We start from the raw sequence: 20972 nt of genomic DNA on the forward strand, positions 1-20972 counted from the left end.
TTCCACCCACATATCTCCTTAAGCAATCCCTTACTAATAACAGAGCACCTATGGTATAGGGAATAATTAAAGCGGTATGTGAATGGAAAGAAAAAGGTTGAGAACCATTCGCTTATGGTAAAGAGTAAGAGAATTAGAAAACAAACAAATAATTTTTTCAGCCAAAGGATTGTTGGAATCTGAAACACACTGTCTAGGTGGGTAGTGGAGCCAAGTATTCTCGCAACATTTAACAAGTATCTGGATGATCCCTTATATCGCTGAAGTCCAATAGTTGGTAGACCAAGCACTGGTAAATAGAATGAATATAAAGGAATGTGATGGACAACATGGAGACAGTAGGTTGAATGGCCTGCTTCTATGGTATAAGATTATGGTTCTGTGACACCTAGATCATGTCTTATTGATGTGGCAAAAGTAAATACATTTTCAAAAGGTTACATAAGATGCTACTCCAGATGTTACAATGCATTTGAAAGACAAATGTATTGTCAGCTAATCCAATATTCAAAAAGCTGCAGTTTAACATATAGTGCCAGCTATGGCTATGCACTTCTCCATTGCTCCTTTTTATTGTATCAATCCTGTGGATATATTGGGCATAAGTTCTCTTTAGTCATCAACGATAAATCTAAACGTATGTCTCCTTCTATTTCAAAGTAACCTAAATTTCTGCAATGGGCACAACTATGAGTGAGTCAATGCACTGATAGCATAAAATGCTTATGTATTCTCCTGAGTCACAGTTCTTTTTGTTGCTGCTTTGAAATAACTATGCCATCTCTATGAATTACCACATACTGACACTTTACCATATGCTAGTTGCCTCACACATAATCAATCATTTTAATGCACCCAATGGTTTCTCGATATCATGCCACAAATCTCATCCAGCACACACTCATCCTCTGGCTTTAAAAGAATCTTACGTGGTCATTGAGGAGTCTGGTGATCTTCATGTCCTTGTCTCCTTAGTGCCTGGAGCAGACGGGTCAATAAATGCAATTGTCTTAAAAATAAATTTACTAGTCGGCAAGAGAAAATTGCCAATTATTTGTTCTTAATTACTCTTTTGGTGCTTACCTTAGAATATGCTTGTATATGCAGTCACACAATTTCCAATCAGCTAGATAATAATTACAGGCCCCTTGGTAGTGTAATTTTCCAGCTTTTATTTTGAAATATCCTCATAGTCTTCAAAGGAGCCTTTCAATATCTTAACAATTAATTTAATAAAGAATGAACCATTCTCTCTCTTTAATCTGCTTTGAAGTAACTAATGAATGAATGCCTACAGGGTGTTTCTCCGCCTTTATATTCCCAATGAACATTGATACATCAGATTCTGGTGATGATTGTACACAAGCCCTCATGGGAAAGCATTCTCCCTCAACACCTTTATAGACTACGGATTTGGAACCACTTCAACCAGGTCAGAAGATTGGATAGGATAAGATGAGATAGTTACATGGATAGGAGAGTTATGTTCCGGATGCAAGTCGATTGGATTTGGCAGGATATATAGTTTAGTACAGACTAGTTGGACCAAAGAACCTGTGTCTGTGCAGCAGTATTCTATCGTTTTATGGACATTTTGAGTCTCATGTTTGTTCACATATTTGCTGACTCTAACGATCTCAATAAGTTGAAATATTTTCCTTGAAATATTGACTTCTATTTCCTTGCTGCCTCTGTACACCCCTCTTAGTCCAGGGACTAAGCTCAATTGTGTTCATAGATGATGATATCCTAGCATCCAGGCTGGATCAACACCGACAGTAGTGTGTGAGGCCATAAGGTATTTAAATGAAAAATTAGCTAATCAATTATTCATTATGAACCTAGAATGACCTTGGAAGATTTGCAATTTCAAAGATTTCTTGTAGCATCTGCTTGAACAATAAACACTTTCACATCCAGTGAATTTTCAAATGTGATAACCAATCTGTATCCATTATCAATTTTCACCCATAGTAGTCCATTATAATTATGGGCACCTCATTACAATGGCCATCACTGCATACCAAGTATGCCTGTCACAAGACTGAAATACTGCTTTAAATATATTTTAAGACTGACCTCCTTCCTTGTTATTTTTCCTTCTGTATCATTCAGGGCTATAACTAAAATCTCCTGCACACTACAGTTGCTTGTTGCATAAATGCTATACAAAGTAAATTCTGTCACATTCGCTATGCAATATTGTATAGATTCCTTCTTTGATACTTCCTATGACAATATTGTTCTCTCTGTGTTGACGTTGCATTCTTGACTGCACTCACCTCCAGTGACTTGAGTTTCATTTCACAACATACATCTTTTCTCTCATGTGAATAACATTTAGGCTCTACTTGTGGAAAGAATTGGCACCAACACACCTATTACAGTCACATCATGTCCTTATTTCTTGACCAAAATCTTTAGAGTTGCCTTTTAACTGTAGGCTACTTTGTGGCCTCTGCCGGTTGTGGTTGATCATGGGTACTGCGCCTAAAGTGAAGCTGGAGCGGTCTCTCCAGGGTGCAAACCAGGGCAGAGTTGATATGAAGATCCATCTGTTGCCCATGCAGTGGGACACCTCTCTCTATGCCCATCTTCAGAGGAACGAAAAAAGTCGAGACAGTTTGGTCCTAGCAGCATCGTAGGAGTTTCCGTGCCTGTGCTGGGTACAGCAGTCAGCTGGCTTTGAGACTCAACTCTGGATTTTTCCTTGGGGCTTACTCCCAGTCTTTCCCATGAGTGGGTTGATACACACTATCAATGACTCTAAAGGCTGAGTGAGGAATGGTAGGCTTTAATACACGTTAGATTTCAGTTGACCCAACTCCATGTGCCCAAAGGGGGTAGGGAAGTTGACCTTTATGGCCAGGTCATAGGGGAGGGGTTACAGTCATCAATGGGCAGGCCAGCCACTTATACACAGAACAGCACACAACAGTATGTACATATCACCACATTCATCCCCTCTTTAAAAAAAAACAAACCCAGTCCTAAATGTTCAGCTGGTCAGGTGGCTTCCTCTGCCTTGGTGACCTGTGCAGCTCTGCTGGTGGTGTACTGGTCAGCTCCATTGCTGGTGTGGTGTCTTGAGGTGGGGGGGGGGTGCAATGCTGTCATCATAGGGGGTGAGGTTTGGTTGTCTGTGGGGGTAGTCAAAGTGGTTGGCTCAGCTGAATGAGGGTCCCAGGCATGTGATGTGGGATGTCACTAGCCTGCACCAAGTCCCTATGTGGTGGCGAGAGGTGTTTGGGTGTCTCTGGCACGCACCAGGTCCAGGACAGGGACTGTGTCCTCATGGCTGTGGGGTACTGCATGTAAGTGTATTGCGGGTTAGTGGGCAGGAGCTGCACCACTTCCACCAACAGCTTGGTCTTATGGCCCCTCATGTGTTTCCTCAGCAGGACTGGTCCCGGATATGAGAGCCAGGGTGGCAGAGTGGTTCCAGTCGCTGACCTCCTGGGGAAGAAAAACATGTGTTCATTTGGAGTCATATTTGTAGCAGTGCATAGGAGAGATCAGATGCCGCGGAATGCCTCCGGCAGGACTTCCTGCCAGTGAGACACTGCTGGGCCTTTTGACTTAAGGGCCAGGAGGATTACCTTCCAAATGGTGGCATTTTCTCGCTCCACCTGGCCGTTCCCCTAGGGTTATAGCTTGTTGTCCTATTAGTGGCTATGCCTCTAGCCAACAGGTACAGCTGCAGCCCATTGGTCATGAAGGAGGACCCCCGATCACTATGGATGCAATCCAAATACCCAAACAGAGTGAACATGCTGCGGAGTGCCCTGATAAGCATGGTAGAGGTCATGTTGGGACAGGAATGGCAAACAGGAATCTGGAGAACTCATCTATGACGTTAAGGAAATACACGTTCCTATTGATTGAGGGCAGGGGTCCCTTGAAATCGACACTTAGCCGTTCGAAGGGGCATGTGGCTCCCATTGTCAAACTGGCAGTTAGTTCTTTTCCCATTTACCTTGATCTTCATCACTGAGTGGGCAATTGGATGAAGGCTGCCCTGGTTCAGAGTCATGGAGGCCAGAATCACCTCGTCATCATCGTTGTCGGAGGGGAGGGCCTACCAGTAAGATGGCAGCTTCCATGTTAACCACGCTGCTGCATCTGTGGAGGAAGGGACGTCATTCGGGTAGTGGAGGGCGAAGGTGACATCATCCAGGAGGGTGGAGGAGACGCTAGGTAAGATGGTGACTCCTGAGTTGCGTATGCAGTCAAGCCGTTCGGGGCCGGTTGTGACATCAGCATTGCGCTGCTCACTCGGGAATGTTTAGACTTACTGATATGCTGTTAATGTTCCTTCTTCCTGCATCACGAACAGATTGCCTCCTTAGCCAGGCAGAATCGTCGGGGGTGTTTCTGCTGGCCGCAGAAGTGGCACCTTGGCTATCCCATCGTAGCGGCAGTGGGATCGTGGCACGCAATTGTTGAGGACGTCTGTGATGTTAGGTCCCAATATGGTGGCACCCGTGGTCTGCACGTGGAGACCTCGTTCTTACTGGCGATCTCGTCAGCGTTGCGTTGGGCCAAGTCAAGAGTCCTGGAGAGCTGGAAGGCTCTCTTCAGGGGCAGCTTGTCCTCCTCGCACAGTCCCTGATGAATGTAGTCAGACCTCACCCCAGCCACGCAGGCATCTCGGACCAGCTCCTCCACACACTGGGTTGCGGGCATGGGGGCGGTAGCAGGGCCCCAGCAGTCTCTCCCCAGGTCATACAGTGCTTAGAGGAACTCATCCATGGACTCACCAGGTTGCAGTCTTCTCAAGGCCAGCTGGTACTGTGAGTACACTTCATTCACCCAGGGTTAGTAGAGGTTACAGAGCTCAGGTCGTGCAGCTCCGGATCGCCAGGTTCGCTCTGTGGCCCACTCTAGCTTGCAAGACCTTGAGTTTCTTCTCATCAGAGTCCACCAGGCCCACTGCTACTTCGAGGAAGCTTGTGAAGCAGGCAAACCACTGCTCATATCATTCAGCAGCTCCAGGCATCTGTGGGCCAATTTAGAGTCTGTTGGGTCTCAGCAGCTTGTCCATCCCGTGTGGAAAATTAATGTGTATTAAATTGATAGACACTATCAATGACTCCAGAGGATGAATGAGGAACGATAGGCTTTAATATACATTAGATTTCAGCTGGCCCAACTTCATGTGCTCAAATGAAGGGAAGGGTGTAGGGAGGTCAACATTTATGGCCAGGTCACAGGGGAAGGGGTTACAGGGGATCGAGTTATCAGTGGGTGGACCAGCTACTTATACACATCATATACATATCACTACATGGATATAACCACAGTCAGTGGAGGTTTGAAATCAGAGTTTTCCCTCTCCTAGATGAGTTACCATCTAAATTAATGAGCCCCATATGCCCGGAGCAACTGATTTCAAGCACCAGTGACCCGCGTTTTCCCTTCTCCTGCCAGTGAGAATGGCCCCTCTGGGATTAAGAACTATGCTTATATGTGAAGGCCAAGGGTTGGACTTGAAGAACATTTGTGTAGCAGTGGGAATTTGTCCCCACTACCACCCTTCAACTATGACAACTTTTAGAGCTTATTACGATTACATTTGTATCTGATACAATGCAGAATCCCTGATATTTTTGATTGATATCCATGGAAATCACAATCCAATATACCAAATCACATGTAATATTTTGTGCCCAATTGAAACATTTCATTTTTTTTGGATCACAAATGAATCAACCTCTGAGAGCACATCCCTAGGAAGTTACAATACCTTTAAACAATATAACCACTCACAACTCCTCCCAGCTTTTAATTGCATTTCTAAGTTTATAGTCAACCCAGCTGAAGATCAAAGCATACTTGCAATCTCCAAACTACTTTCATCAACTATCTATTCTGTAGGTTTCACAGAGGTATTGTGTAAGTAAAGCTGTGATATATTTTGTAGCCTGTTTCCATAAATAAGATTTTTTTCTTCCATTTCTTCCTCGCTGAATTCATTATCTGAATATTTTGGGCTCTTTGTTTTCCAGCTCAGCATGTCAAAGTCAAAGTTCAAATTTATTGACAGAGTACATACATGACATAACATACAGCCCTGAGATTATTTTCCTCGTGGGCGTGACAGAATTACAGTAAAACCCATGGAATCTGGCACCAATAGTCGATGCCGGATCAGTGAATTTTCTGGTTGCCTGAGGTTGCATGTTGTGTGATTGGTCAAGGCACGCCAATTTTAAACTTCCATATTTTTTTACCTTTTTATTTCTGATTTTTCTTTTGTCAGTGTCTTGAGGCTGCAGGTTGCTTAAATTCCGGATAACAGGGGTTTTATTGTACAGTACTACTTATCGATAATTCTAAGCAGGAACATAATTTACCTTGAAAGATACTTCTATCCTTCCCTTTTAGGATGTGAATGATCCATGGGGCTTTTTAGAATCTGTAAAGCCAAATTCTCTCTGAGCTGCTATTTTCTTTCTTTTCCCACCAAACCGGAATGGCAGTATTCAAGCTTCCTGTGTGTTTCCAAGTTTAATCTCAGGCTTTCCATCACTTTCACACTAATGGCTGGTGGAGGTTTATGAACATGCTGTGCTGTTCTACAATGATATGCAGCTGCCAGGACCTCTCTGTTTCCATTTGCTGGGAACCCCAGGACTCATACAAATAAACTTAAAGAGATTATAGTCAAGCGAGTCCATATTCAGAGCCTTTTTTCTTCTGCTATTGTTTTTTTTAAATCGTTTTATTTCAGGGAGTGTTCAATGGACAAACATTTTATTAAAGGTACATCACTAACTTTACTTAGTTAACTTTTCCTGTTGGTTCCATCCTCCTCATCTCTAATCCAGAGGTAGGCATCTAATGCTGGAATGCTGTTCAGATCTAAGCATGAAATAAGAGCTTCAAACGAGTATGTTTATTCTAACTCCAATAGCAAGGAACTCGCCAACAGACTTAAAGGCAGCTTCCTCCCTGCAGCCATCGGGTTCCCAAATGAACCCCAAAACCATGCATTCATGTGCCCTTGCTTGGTGATAACTGATCTTTCTTTTCATTGAAATCTGATACAGTAATCTTTAACTGTGTTCTTAACATGGCTATATGAGTGAGATAACCTTTCAGTCTGCTTGCAGAAAAAAAACCTCTCTCAGTGTACTAGTTATATTGTGACAAATAAATGTAAAAATTAAAATGAACTAACCACCACTGCAACATCTGAAAATAGAAAATATAAAGAAAGGATATTCAGTCACTTCAATGAAGGAGTCTCTGGAAAGTCTTTCTGACTTGCTTTTTTTGGAACAAGTTCCAAAAGCTATGTGAAGCTTTGAAAATCACGCCATCTTTGCCAAATTCACAAGTCTTCTGAGCTTCAAAAGATAAAAACAAAACATAAATTTAAAATTCATTCATTTCTGTGAATCATTGTTTCATATTTAATTATACGATATTTCTACCATACAATCAGATTATTGAAGGAATTGTCTCATTTGTGGCAAGTTAACTCATTCAGAGCCAGCTCTTCAGCGCTTGACGTCCTGTTTTGCGGAAACTGCCAAAATGTTTGGCCTGGAAGTAAAGAAAACGGAGGTCCTCCATCAGCCAGCTCCCCACCATAACTACCAGTTCCCCCCACATCTCCATCGGGCACACAAGACTCAAAACGGTCAACCAGTTTACCTATCTCGGCTGCACCATTTCATCAGATGCAAGGATCGACAACAAGATAGACAACAGACTCGCCAAGGCAAATACCGCCTTTGGAAGACTACACAAAAGAGTCTGGAAAAACAACCAACTGAAAAACCTCACAAAGATAAGCGTATACAAAGCCGTTGTCATACCCACACTCCTGTTCGGCTCTGAATCATGGGTCCTCTACCGGCATCACCTACGGCTCCTAGAACGCTTCCACCAGCGTTGTCTCTGCTCCATCCTCAACATTCATTGCAGCGACTTCATCCCTAACATCGAAGTACTCGAGATGGCAGAGGCCGACAGCATCGAGTCCACGCTGCTGAAGATCCAGCTGCGCTGGGTGGGTCACGTCTCCAGAATGAAGGACCATCGCCTTCCCAAGATTGTGTTATATGGCGAGCTCTCCACTGGCCACCATGACAGAGGTGCACCAAAGAAGAGGTACAAGGACTGCCTAAAGAAATCTCTTGGTGCCTGCCACATTGACCACCGCCAGTGGGCTGATATCGCCTCAAACCGTGCATCTTGGCGCCTCACAGTTCGGCGGGCAGCAACCTCCTTCGAAGAAGACCGCAGAGCCCGCCTCACTGACAAAAGACAAAGGAGGAAAAACCCAACACCCAACCCCAACCCACCAATATTCCCCTGCAACCGCTGCAACCGTGTCTGCCTGGCCCGCATCGGACTTGTCAGCCACAATCGAGCCTGCAGCTGACGTGGACATTTACCCCCTCCATAAATCTTCGTCCGCGAAGCCAAGCCAAAGAAGAAAGAAAGATCTCTAGGACAATCAATGACTAACTTTTTTTTAATTATTGGAGGTAAGTATTAATTTTTATAAACAAGCTTAAGACAAGCAAGCAGACAGCTTCAACTGATATTTACTTCTGTTCCCAGTAAGAGAACCAAGTTGCATGCAAAGCTCCCCCGAATGTTAGAAAATATGCACACGTGATTCAGATGAAACTATTAAAAGCAACAAGGCAAATGTTGAAGAAAAACATTTTTCAGCACGAATGGGTATTGAAATGTAGAAGGAAATGTTTTTGATCTCTTCTGCAATGGAACATTTGTCAAATGTCAACAGAAAGATGCAAGGGAGGAATCTCCCCACCCACCACAATGAGGACTGGAACACATCTGAATTGTAAATGAGCTTACTTTCCAAATTCACGAACTTCCCAGTTAAACAAACTCTTCCAGCATTCCTGTGCTAGGCCCAGATACCTCTGTACTCTTCATTACCAAGTCACCCTGTGCTCTCCCGCAGGTGGAGATCAAGGACTGCCCTTTCCTCCTGAGGAGACCTGGAAATCCTGGGACATAGTGGAAAAGATGATGATGATTCTGAACATTTGACTCCTTAACCTTTTGTAGCAGGGAAAGTGGACTCTGGAGAGGGACAAGTCTCAGGAATTTTTGTCTTTTTTTAAGTCATACTGTTGTCTAATAATATTTCGGCAATCAGTAAGCTTATGATAAAATTGTACTGCCGTGAAAATATTTATAACAAATCCTTCTTACTCGTATATATATTTAGCTTGTTGTCTGACTTAATTTACATTGATACAAGTCCAAAATTCATCAGATCCAGCTCCAACAATGTCATCAAATTTGCAGATTGCACAATAGCAACTGGCCTCATCAGCCACAACCATGAGATGCACTACAGAGAAGAAGTGAATACCTGGTGAATTGGTGCAAGTGTAACAACCTTTGTCTCAACATGGACAAGATGAAAGAGATGATTATGGACTTCAGGAGGACCAGGAGTGACCATCCTCCACTACACATCAAAAACTCTAGCGGAGAGAGAAAAGAACACCAATTTCCTTGGAGATTATTTAACTAGTGACCTATTGTAGACACTCAATATCTCCTCACTTGTCAGGAAGGGACTACAGTGACTACACTTTCTGAGAAGATTGAAGCGGACAAAGCTACCATTATGCCAACCTTCTATAGGAGCTCTATCGAGAGAGTTCTGGCTGGCTGCATCACAGTTTTATATGGTTGCTGCAGAGAAATGGATTGGGGAGGGGTCAATCCACAGGACCATAAGATTGGCAGAGAGGATGACTGGAGTCTCCCTCCCTCCATCGTCATGATCTACTGGAATTGATGCTCCCATCAGGGAAGAGATATAGGAGGATCAGAGTCAGCTCCACCAGACTGAGGAATAGAATTTTCCACAGGTAATGAGAATGCAGAATGACCAAAGGAACTGCTCACAGTAACCATCTGAGACTCCCATATGTACAAAACAATATTTTAATTATTTTATTTGTATAGATGAAATACTTGTCCTGCATATGCATTGTTTGCCTGTATGGGTATTATGTCTTGTTTTATGTCTGCATGTTTTGCACCGAGGACTGGAGAACGCTGTTTCGTCAGGTTGTACTTCTGCAATCAGATGACAATAACGTGGCTTCTTATCATTAGAGCCAAATGTTCTATGTGACACCCATACCGTTTGTTCTGAATTATTTGCATGTCATTGGTGAGGAAGTAACATCAAATTTATATTACTCCTGCATCTCTAACTGCCTCTGTCTGTTACCACGTAAAGAAGCACAATATTCGCTGTTGCATTAGTCAAAAGTCACAATCAACAATCGATTTTACATGGAACACCCAGTTTCATGTAACCCCAAGTTGGCATCTCAACAAGGCTGAGGACAACAGGCCAACATTGATAACATTGAACAAGAAAGATATTGCTTCCTGAACACCTTCATTGATTTTGGGTTACTGATCACAAGAATCACTTTAACATTTTCCTATCACATATTGTTTTTTTAGATACAACCTATTTTTGTGATTTTCTGTAATATTTTCAGTCTACTAGTACCATGTAACATTACTCACAAAGCAATCTGTTTCAGTCAGTCCGAGCATACCTGGGGTTGCTCTCAGTATGACATTTAAGGATGTTGTGCATATAAATCGATGAAATGAAACATGCCCTTGATAATTCATTTTCTGCACTTGCCCTTGGGCTTCTTCCCTGCTGACTTTAGTGCAGTCAGTGACGAATATGACGAAAGGTTTCACCAGGACATTGTAACCATGGAAAAGTGGTATCAGGGCAACAAGGATCCATCAGTGCTGGCTGACTATTGTTGGACATTGACACGAGAGGCATCAGATGCTGAGTACAAATGAAAATCAGTGGCAAAATATTTTTAGGTCAGTTGAACTAATGAGATGTGTCAGCATCATTATGCGATTAAACATGGCAAATTCAATAAAAGTTAATTTCCTATATGATGCAGCATATCTGAAATTATATTTGTCTTCAACTTAAAGTTGGCTATCATAATCCCCAATTTCTTTTCAGGAAGCAAACCATTTAAAAAACAAATTGTTGTCCAGTGTAATTGGCAGGCATTTCGGTGATTAATGAACTCAAGTACTGATTTTTTTCCCCCAACTCATTTAAGATAACCAACAAGGAAAGGCTCTAAAGATCAGACAAGTTTAGCAGTAAAAGCAACAAAAATCATGTTATCTGGAAGCTAAATATTTTTGGTTGGTTAAGCCTGCATGCCATACTTTCTGTTTTTTCTGATGCTATATCCTTTTGGTGACTCCATTCCATTTCTTTAAATGCTGGTGGCTAAAAAAAAACCTTTTATGATTCTATGAAGTTGCCTTCAAACAAAGGTTTCTCACCTTCTTCCACCCTGCACCTAGCTCTGCAGATTCACCTGCATTAACTACATCACTGCTTGCACAACACTTGGGGGATGGAACCACCATTCATATGCCCTGCTTGATGGTCACTTAAGTGAGATTAGTAAACATTCCCAGTTGTTGTAATCTGATACAATTGGAAATATTAAATTCTAAATGAACAAATCGAACAGCGCACTGTGTAATTGATGTCCCTGCTTTAAAATAATGTATCAAAAAAGGAATTATTCCAGAGGTCTGTTTAACTTGTAATAATTGTTAATTCTTTTCTAATTGAGTATTTAATTTGGAATAATTTAAATTTGTTTATTGAATATTGGCCAGTACTTTGTTCTACAGAGCTGATGAAAATTAGGAAATTCCAGCCTTCCAGCCCACAATTTTCCAATCATTAAAATTAATGGGCTGAAGTTCTGGCTGAGTGCGTTTTCTTCATTTTTTTTTTGCACCTGGTGTTTGCCAAGAATTCTGAAGCAGAAAATATGGAGTATTATGCCATGCTGCAAGTTTATTATAGAGAAGGGAAATTATACAAAGCCTTTAATGTATAATTCTGCTGCTTCCATTTATTAATGGATGGTAATGAGGCACTAGTAAATTGGAGGTGTGATAGTACAGATCTATCACCAATGTACATAGTGTATATAGTTACTGTATCTAGACTGTGCTTACAGCGATTGGCTGAGAGCTTAGCCACGCCTACTGTCTGGGCCTTAAAGGGTTGTGTCCCTAGCCAGGTCGGATCATTCCGGACTGGTCGGCCACCTGTGAAGAGCTCCTGTCTTTTGCTAATAAAAGCCTTGGTTTGGATCAACAAGTCTTTGATTCTTTCGACGAGCTCTACAGGAGGTCAATGCTATTCTGAAGGCAAGCAAAGTAGCAGAAGTTTTAAAGAATAGTGGTGCAGATCAATTATGTATCCTAGAACTGACTTATGAATAATCCTCACGATGTTTCAGAGCAAATGTGTGGGCTCAGAACAGAGTGGGGCATAAAAGATGGAAAGGAGAGAATCCCAGAGAAGAACATGTGAAGCCTGGTTATCTGCTCATTAAAGATTATACCAGCAATGGCTGTACACACATTTGATGATTTGGAGGTCCATATGATGGCAAATGAACTGACAGTGAATAATTTAGTCAGGATCCTTATATGTTATGCTGCGTGACTTTTGTGGCAAGGCTGCAGTGTTGTGCAAAATTTTCAACCTTTTTCAGAATGCATCCATCAGATTCTAGATGAGTTCATGTTAACTACAAATGTACAATGTAGCAACCTGGTCCACCAATTAATAAATAATAGCTGACCTCAATCCTACATTCCTTGTGTGATAATCTTTCATCCATTGCCTACTAAAATCTAACTACTTCTGCCACGAAAATATTCAAAAACTCTGTTTCAACTGCCCTTTGAGGAAGTGTCTCTTGACCTCATGGAATTCATTAATCTTAAAAAAGAAGTTTCTTTGTTGTGCAATGTCACCCATCTGATTTAATCAATGTCAATGGCAATGGATGTAGGGTTGAAACATGTCAAGATTAGCCATCCATATTTCACCTCAGTGCCACAGCAGCATGCAATAATTTTTCATTATGGTGCAATGGGTCTGCGCAAGAGCAGGTTCAGTTAAAAATGTTTCCATTGCTCATCACAGAGTTAGATTTTAGGCGAATCTAGAGTTGAGGAAATGTCTCACCTTCTCCCACTGTAGAGCGCGTCGAAAGAATCAAAGGCTTGTTGATCCAAACCAAGGCTTTTATTAACTAGAAGACTGGAGCGTATCACATGTAGGTCGACCAGTCCAGAATGACCTGGTCTGGCTAGGAGCAACCCTTTAAGACCTGCCAGTAGGCATGGCTACCCTCTCAGCCAATCACAATCATCCTACACTACAATCTATACATATAGACGTTAGTGATAGAATCTGTACTATCACATTCACCCCTTCTTTGAGAACTGAACCCGGGGTGGAAGGAGGGCTGTTAAAAAAAAAAGAAAGAAGGGCCCGGTGGAGCTTAGGGGTTGTACCGGTCAGGGGGCCTGACCATCCGGCGATACCGCCGGGGTGCCGGGATTGGGGTCGCTGGAGTCGTGTCTCCGGCAGGCTCATCGAGTGCGGCCACTGCTTCGCTCAATTCCCCAGCGACGTTGTCGAAAGTCTGGCCTGAGCTCGTGGGGTGGTGATGGTTCCTCTGTTTGAGCACATGACCTGGAGGAGAAGGATTTGGGGGAGGTTGGGTTGGAAACACTGCTGGGCCTGATCCGGCTTGGGCTAGGTCCCTTACCGAGACTGTATCCTCCTGCCCATCCGGGTACTCAATGTAGACATAATGCGGGTTCGCATGGAGCAGAGTCACTCAGTCAACCAAGGGATTGTTCTTTGAGTACTGAACGTGGTGTCGCAGGAGGACCGGCCCGGGAACTGTGAGCCACGCTGGTATGGTTGTTCCCAATGCAGATTTCCTCGGGAAAGAGAACATCCTTTCATGGGGGTGGGGGGGGTGTGGAATTGGTCATGGTGCTTAGGAGGGAGCGGATGGAGTGTAGGGCACTAGTGAGCTCATCCTGCTAGCGAGAGGTGGAGAGACATTTGGACCGGAGGGCAAACGTAACCGCTTTCTAGACGGTGGCATTCTCTCAATCGACCTGCCCATTACTGCGTGGGTTATAGCTGGTGGTCCTGCTTGAAGCAATACCACACTCCAGAAGGTATTGCCGCAGCTCCATGCTCATAAACGAGGACCCCCTGTCACTGTGGATGTAATGGGGTACCCAAAGATAGCAAAGATGCTGTGCAGGGCCTCTATGACTGAGGAGGCGGTCATGTCCGAGCAGGGCACAGCGAACGGGAAGCGGGAGTACTCGTTGATGGCTATAAGGATGCAGGTATTACGGTTGGTTGAAATAACACTTCGGGGTCGCATCAGGCAGCGTAGTGGCAGCCGACAGGCCGTTGGTGTGCTGGGTGGTAGTAGGGTTGAAGGAGGGCATTCTACTCACATCAGAGCGTGAGGTCCAGCCCTGAGAGTACACGTCCATACTTAAGACCGTATCCTCTATTGTTTCTGTAATCTGGATCAGGTCCTCTAGGTTTTCTCCCCCATGCTCTAGTTGGCGCTGCCTCACCTCATTCGATCGGACCCCGGCCACATAGGCATCCCGAATGAGATCGTCTGTGGTCTCTGCAGCAGTTCTGTCTGTGCAGGCACAGTCCCTGCCCATTGCCCTTAGTGCTTGAATGTAAGCTCTACAGGACTCACCAGGCTGTTGCCTCCTTGTCGCTAGTTTGTACTGAGCGTAGACCCTGTTCACCGGTCGCTTGTAGAGCCCTTTCAGCACCTTTATGGCTGCGGCATAAGTGGTTGAGTCTCAGGGACACCATAGTCATCAATATTAGTAGTTGATGACTGTCCTCTATCACAGCAGGGTCAGAGAGTTTTAAGTATGTTTCAAAGCACCTCACCCAGAGCTTAAAGTCATTTGAGGCTGTAGCTGACTGTGGGTCGATGTCGATGCGTTCCAGCCGTAGCTTTAGCATACACTCCATCCTTTAAAACTTTCTAGTTAATAAAATTGTATAGCCCGTTGAAAGAATCAAAGGCTCGTTGATCCAAACCAAAGCTTTTATTAACTAAAAGACTGGAGCGTATCACATGTAGGTCGACCAGTCCAGAATGACCTGGTCTGGCTAGGAGCAACCCTTTAAACCTGCCAGTAGGCGTGGCTACACTCTCAGCCAATCACAATCATCCTACACTACAACCTATACATATACACATTGGTGATAGAATCTATACTATCACACCCACCCACCCCGAATCTTTTGGAAATTAACACATCGCCATCATTTTCCTGTCTTTTATAAGGCACTAGTCGAAGTACTCGAGATGGCAGAGGTCGACAGCATCGAGTCCACGCTGCTGAAGATCCAGCTGCGCTGGGTGGGTCACGTCTCCAGAATGGAGGACCATCGCCTTCCCAAGATCATGTTATATGGCGAGCTCTCCACTGGCCACCGTGACAGAGGTGCACCAAAGAAAAGGTACAAGGACTGCCTAAAGAAATCTCTTGGTGCCTGCCACATTGACCACCGCCAGTGGGCTGATATCGCCTCAAACCGTGCATCTTGGCGCCTCACAGTTTGGCGGGCAGCAACCTCCTTTGAAGAAGACCGCAGAGCCCACCTCACTGACAAAAGGCAAAGGAGGAAAAACCCAACACCCAACCCCAACCAACCAATTTTCCCCTGCAGCCGCTGCAACCGTGTCTGCCTGTCCCGCATCGGACTTGTCAGCCACAAACGAGCCTGCAGCTGACGTGGACTTTTACCCCCTCCATAAATCTTCGTCCGCGAAGCCAAGCCAAAGAAGAAGAAGAAGTGAACAAGACATTTTCATCAATTATTACTTTTAATCATTTTTTTTTCCAAATTGCTTTATACAGTGGATTGCATAACAGTTTTAAAATTTTGTTTTAAAATTCACAACATTTAAACCTGTGCTACCCAATTATACCCAAATTAACTACAATTTTATGTTCTGGAGGTTGGGAGGAAACAAGACCATCTGGAGGAAACCCACGCAGACAGGCGGAGAACGTACAAACTCCGTCCATACAATGTTGGATTTGAATCCGGGTCTCTGATACTGTAAAATAGTGGTTCATTAACCATTACGCTGATTGTGTATTGGAATGTTGAACTGTTTACATTTTTAATATAATCAGGATGAATCTTTGTTACTGTGATCTATGTTGATAAACTGATATCAAAAATTAACCCATTAATTTTACATTTATAGATAGATTATTGGCATGCAACCAACTGATATAAATGGAATAATTTTAGTATCTGTTAACCAGGCGTGAATTGGCAGTAGTAGAATTAAAATCATGTTGAAATATTTACTGCTTTGCTCCCATTCAGCATGAGGCAAACTGATTTTTAGGCATTTAATGTGTAAGATTACTGGATGGGTTACAAAGAAGGGAAACTGCCCAATATTTAGATCAGCATGTAAATCTGAAGTGGATTACCAAATGATAATTGGAAGCAGTGTGCAAAACGTCTAATAGGACACTCATTACTAAGGTACTGTTACGAACCGCATGTAACGAGCAGCAATACTAATTGAACTATAGTCTTAACTAAATCTATTCCCAACTATGCGCAGGTTTCTAGTGTTTGTGTGCGTGTGTGTGTGTGTGTGTGTGTGTGTGTGTGTGTGTGTGTGTGTGTGTGTGTGTGTGTGTGTGTGTGTGTGTGTGTGTGTGTGTGTGTGTGTGTGTGTGTGTGAGAGAGAAGGAGAGAGACCCAAACCATTACAGCCAAAAATCTAGAAAGTTACTTCAAAGTTCAGTCTTTTATATTCAGTGTTGAAGTGTAGGCCTTTAAAATTTGATGCCCAGAATTAATGTTGAACTGATGTGAAGATTGGAGTTGTAGCTGCTACAGACTCACGGATTCTTCTTGCGTTGCATTTGAAGAAATGTCCACCTCACGAGCTGTGGTCACAACATTCCAGGTCCTTTTGTAGCACAAGACTCAAACTGGGCAGCCTCCAGGAAGCTTCCAAGACCCTGGCACTTGTCTCTCCAAGTAACTTCACTGCTCGTCACACTTCAAATGAGACAGTCTCTCTAAGTGACCTCTACTCGTAGTTACAATCATAAAGAAACACTTTGCTTCACAAAAGACCCTCCTGGCACAGGTCAATCCACCAAAAAGACCTTGCTAAATTCCACAAAAATAGCTGGCCACCAGAGCTGCTTCAAAAAGTGGATTTTTCTTTTCTTCAGCAATCAGAATAATTCTCCCCCTGATATATCACAATGTCTTTATCAATGTATCAAATTCTGGACAGACTGTGATAAGCCTTCCCTCAGGTCTTCCAATGTATCAAATTATTGCTGGGCTGTGACTTTTGTTGTGTTCATGTTAAATGTTAGCTGTGACCATTCAGTCCCTCCTTTCTATACTATCCCTTTCAGTGATAATCCCATTCTACTAAAACGAGAGCTTGTAATAGAACATTTTGAGTTTCTAAGTACTCTGAGATATTCTACATTTACTTTGTTTATCTTTTGGGATCAAAGATGACAAGGTTCAGGTCTGATTGTTGGGTTCTGAAGGTATGGCTAATGTAGAAACCAGAGAAACTTTCACAGATGGATTATAAGGCACTTTTTGATGCAGGTGGATGAGCAGTTTACAAGGTGCCTACTTTCAATGAAAGGATTCCTGCCCCATCTTGAGATAAGCATGCAAGTCTGAAGTGGACTTACATTTTGTGCCATTTTATGATGTGGTCTTCTGAGTGCTCCTGCCATCTAAACTCTTGTTACCATCCCTAATTCTCCTTCTCCACTGTGAATAATACTTGGCCAAAGGTTCCCAGAAGGATGTTGCATTTTTAAGATAAACTTTAAGTACATTCTTGAACCTTCTCGTCTGTCAACCTCTTCCTGCAACAGATAAGTTTCATTTCTTTCCTCCTATTATCAGACACTTAAATAGATTTTGGACTGGTAAAATATGATGTACAGTATTTGCACTGTTCTCTAACTGTACTGCTGTCCACATCCTGTATTATGTTTTGGTACTTTTTTCTTTACTCTGCACTATTTAACTTATTGTAGTACTGCTCCCTGTACTGATGCCTTTTATTTATTTACTTGCTATTATTGCATGACATGCTACATGAATTGACTTGCCTGCTAAACAAAGCTTATTACTGCATTACAATACACATGAAAAAAAAACCCAATAAACCATATCTGTTGTCCGGCAGTCAAATAACATTGCTGGGCCACTGGAGGAGGCTGAGTGTAATGAGAGTCTCAGTGCTTGGGTTGCTGGCCTGGGGGCAGATGCTAACATTGGTTTGCTTATCCTTCAACAAATAAGGGATTTATGATAAGCACCTTTCTTGCTATTGTGGTTATGTTGCATGAAAGAACAAAGGAAAGTTACTGAAGGAATGACAGGCTGGCCAGCCACGAACAGCATTTTCACAGTATATTCTGGAGACCACACGAGAAGAGGTGGGGGCTGTGAACGAGGAAGAGGCTGGTGCTTGAAGGAGGTCTTTTGCAGTTCATTGGCTCGCAATCACTCCCATTGATATGCCTGAGGGGGCACACCTGGGAAAACTTCATTCCCTCTTGGCAGGCCCCCATAGATCAGTGTAATTCAACCATTCACCAACCTTACAAGCAAGAGGACCATATAGAAATGAGGAGGAAAATTCAGCTGAATTGTTTCATAACAGTCTGGTGGGGTACGGTCCATTTTCTAGCATCTTAAATTCTAATTTCCCAATGTAATCTGCTGGGCTGCAAATGGTCTTAAAAACTGTCTAATTGGGGTGTGGAGCACTTAGCTTTTCTGCTGTGTGGGAATTGCACTTCTCAATACATTTTTGTAATATGAAGACATCAATTAAATTGTATTAAAATAGAAAATATAAAATATATTGATGAATGAACGAACAAACAAAATCTGTACTGTAATTGGTTAAAGTAAACTTTCTCCTGTTATAGTCTTTACATCAAGTTAGCAAAGTATATAGGATAAAACTAAAAGTTTCCATTTTATCACAAGGTGAAGAGAGTCCAGTATTAAATGACACTCTCTTGGATGATCAGGAATATAAAATATCAGATAATGATCATTAACTAAAGCAAGTAAATGTTGAGTATTTAACTGTATAACAAAGAGTTTCATGCTACTTCTAAGATACTCAGCTGAACAGTCACTTTAAGTTTGATACAGCCCTTTCTAAATTAATTCTTTTTGATGTCAGAATATTGGCTGTGTTTATAATCGAGTTAATTCAATGTATTCAAGAGTTCATTACATATAAAGATTGTAATTGCAAATTCTTGTATGTATGCTTTTGGCATGTTTAAACTTAATTAGGATATATATAATCACGATGTACACAGCTGATACTATTAGATATGATCATTGACCCTCCAGTTCAGACTCATTAAATTCATAGCCTGAGAGGGTGAAATAGAGAAGAGTATTTGAGCATAATTCATCTTCTATGAATGGCTGTATTATATTCACAAAGCTGGCCCACATTTCAGTACCATGAGCAGACCTGGTTCAATAGATTTGAATCTTTTTCATGTTTCAGAGGTGGGGTTGATGTTACCTTAGGCTTTCACTTTGATTATTAAGTGACTGTAGCTGGGACTCAGCAATTTAATGAGGTTAGGTTATTACTCATGCTGTGTGGCCATCTGGAAAAGGTTTGCAACCAGCACATTCCTTGCCATAGGCCACCTGTAAAACATTAAGTCCCCGCCTGTATGCGAAATATGAGATGGAAATGTTTGGACTACATAATATTAGATGTGAAAAATTATTGGAGAAGACAGGAAAGAATTCATATATTTAAAAAAAAATACGTTACAAAGGTCATGTAAACAAGAGTTCAAAGTTCAAAGCCAGAATCTTTCCAACCATGACATCGTAAATCACACAAACACATATCTGTAGACTATTATGACTTTCTCAATGTGAGTCTCTAATTACATGTTGTTTTGTCATTTGGAGAACAGAGCGTTAAAGGATTGGCTGAAATGCATTAGCAAGGTAAGCAGAGGAAAAGTCGGAGTCCTCTTTGGATATGTACAAAACTGTATGTAAATTGAAAGAGTAGAAAATGAGTGCAGCTTGTAAGGTGGTGTCTTAAGAAAGCATACTCTATCCTAAAGGTCCCCACCATCCAGGCCAAGCCTGCTTCACTCTGCTACCATCAAGTACAAAGTACAGGAATCTGGAGATGAAAAATTATTGGAGAAGACAGGAAAGAATTCATATTTTTTTAAAATACGTTACAAAGGTCATGTGACATGTCCAAGACAATGAATTCTTATTCTGATTCTAAACGAGGAAATAATGACGAAGGAAAAAATAGGAAGGAGTACAGAAAAGAAGGAAAGATAAAGATGTTGAATATTATACTTATGCATTATCTAATTGTATCACTCGTGTTTTGCTCTAGGGTGTAACTGGCTACTGATTCTGATACAATAAAGGTGGAACAATATTGCCATTCCTTCATTGTTGCAATGTATAGATCTCAGACCTCCCTCCCCCTACTCAAACAGTACTGTGAAAGTGCGTTCACCAGAAAACTGCAGCAGTCCAAGGGGTCCGCTCACCACCTCCATCTTGGCCATAAATACAAATGGACAATAAATGCTGGCCATGCTAATGATGCCGACATACCACAAATAACTTCTTTAAAAAGCCTGGATCAACCTGGATCAGTCAAAAAACCAATTTGAAAGGAAGTTGTATTCCAATTAAATGCAACAGGGTGGGAATGTGATTTTATTTTTATAGCACTTCCTTTTCCTGCAGGAAATTCAAAGCCTTGCCTGATTTACGTATTAGGCAATGAGAACAAGAAACAAATCCTGTGCATTGGTATGGTTGGGTGGTCAGGGCGTATCTATGCTAAAGTTAGAGATAATGACCTCTGTCCTTCCTGTGCCGGCAACACCACTGTTGTGTATGTTGAATATGAATGCGTACAAGTTGCATATGGTAAAAGTCACTTGCTAATGTTTAACATTGC

At 42.3% G+C, this 20972-nt stretch overlaps 1 long non-coding RNA gene across 1 annotated transcript in view; it reads left to right on the plus strand.

The window, feature by feature from the left end:
- Positions 1 to 20969, plus strand: part of LOC138762781 (uncharacterized) — a 59128-nt gene extending 38159 nt beyond the window's left edge. The window contains exons 5-6 of the long non-coding RNA XR_011357140.1: positions 19948 to 19981; positions 20394 to 20969. This is a non-coding gene — a long non-coding RNA (uncharacterized lncRNA). The remainder of the gene's footprint in view (positions 1 to 19947; positions 19982 to 20393) is intronic.
- Positions 20970 to 20972: the final 3 nt, after the last annotated feature.

The sequence above is a fragment of the Narcine bancroftii genome, chromosome 5 (genome assembly GCF_036971445.1).
Source record: "Narcine bancroftii isolate sNarBan1 chromosome 5, sNarBan1.hap1, whole genome shotgun sequence".
NCBI lineage: Eukaryota > Metazoa > Chordata > Chondrichthyes > Torpediniformes > Narcinidae > Narcine > Narcine bancroftii.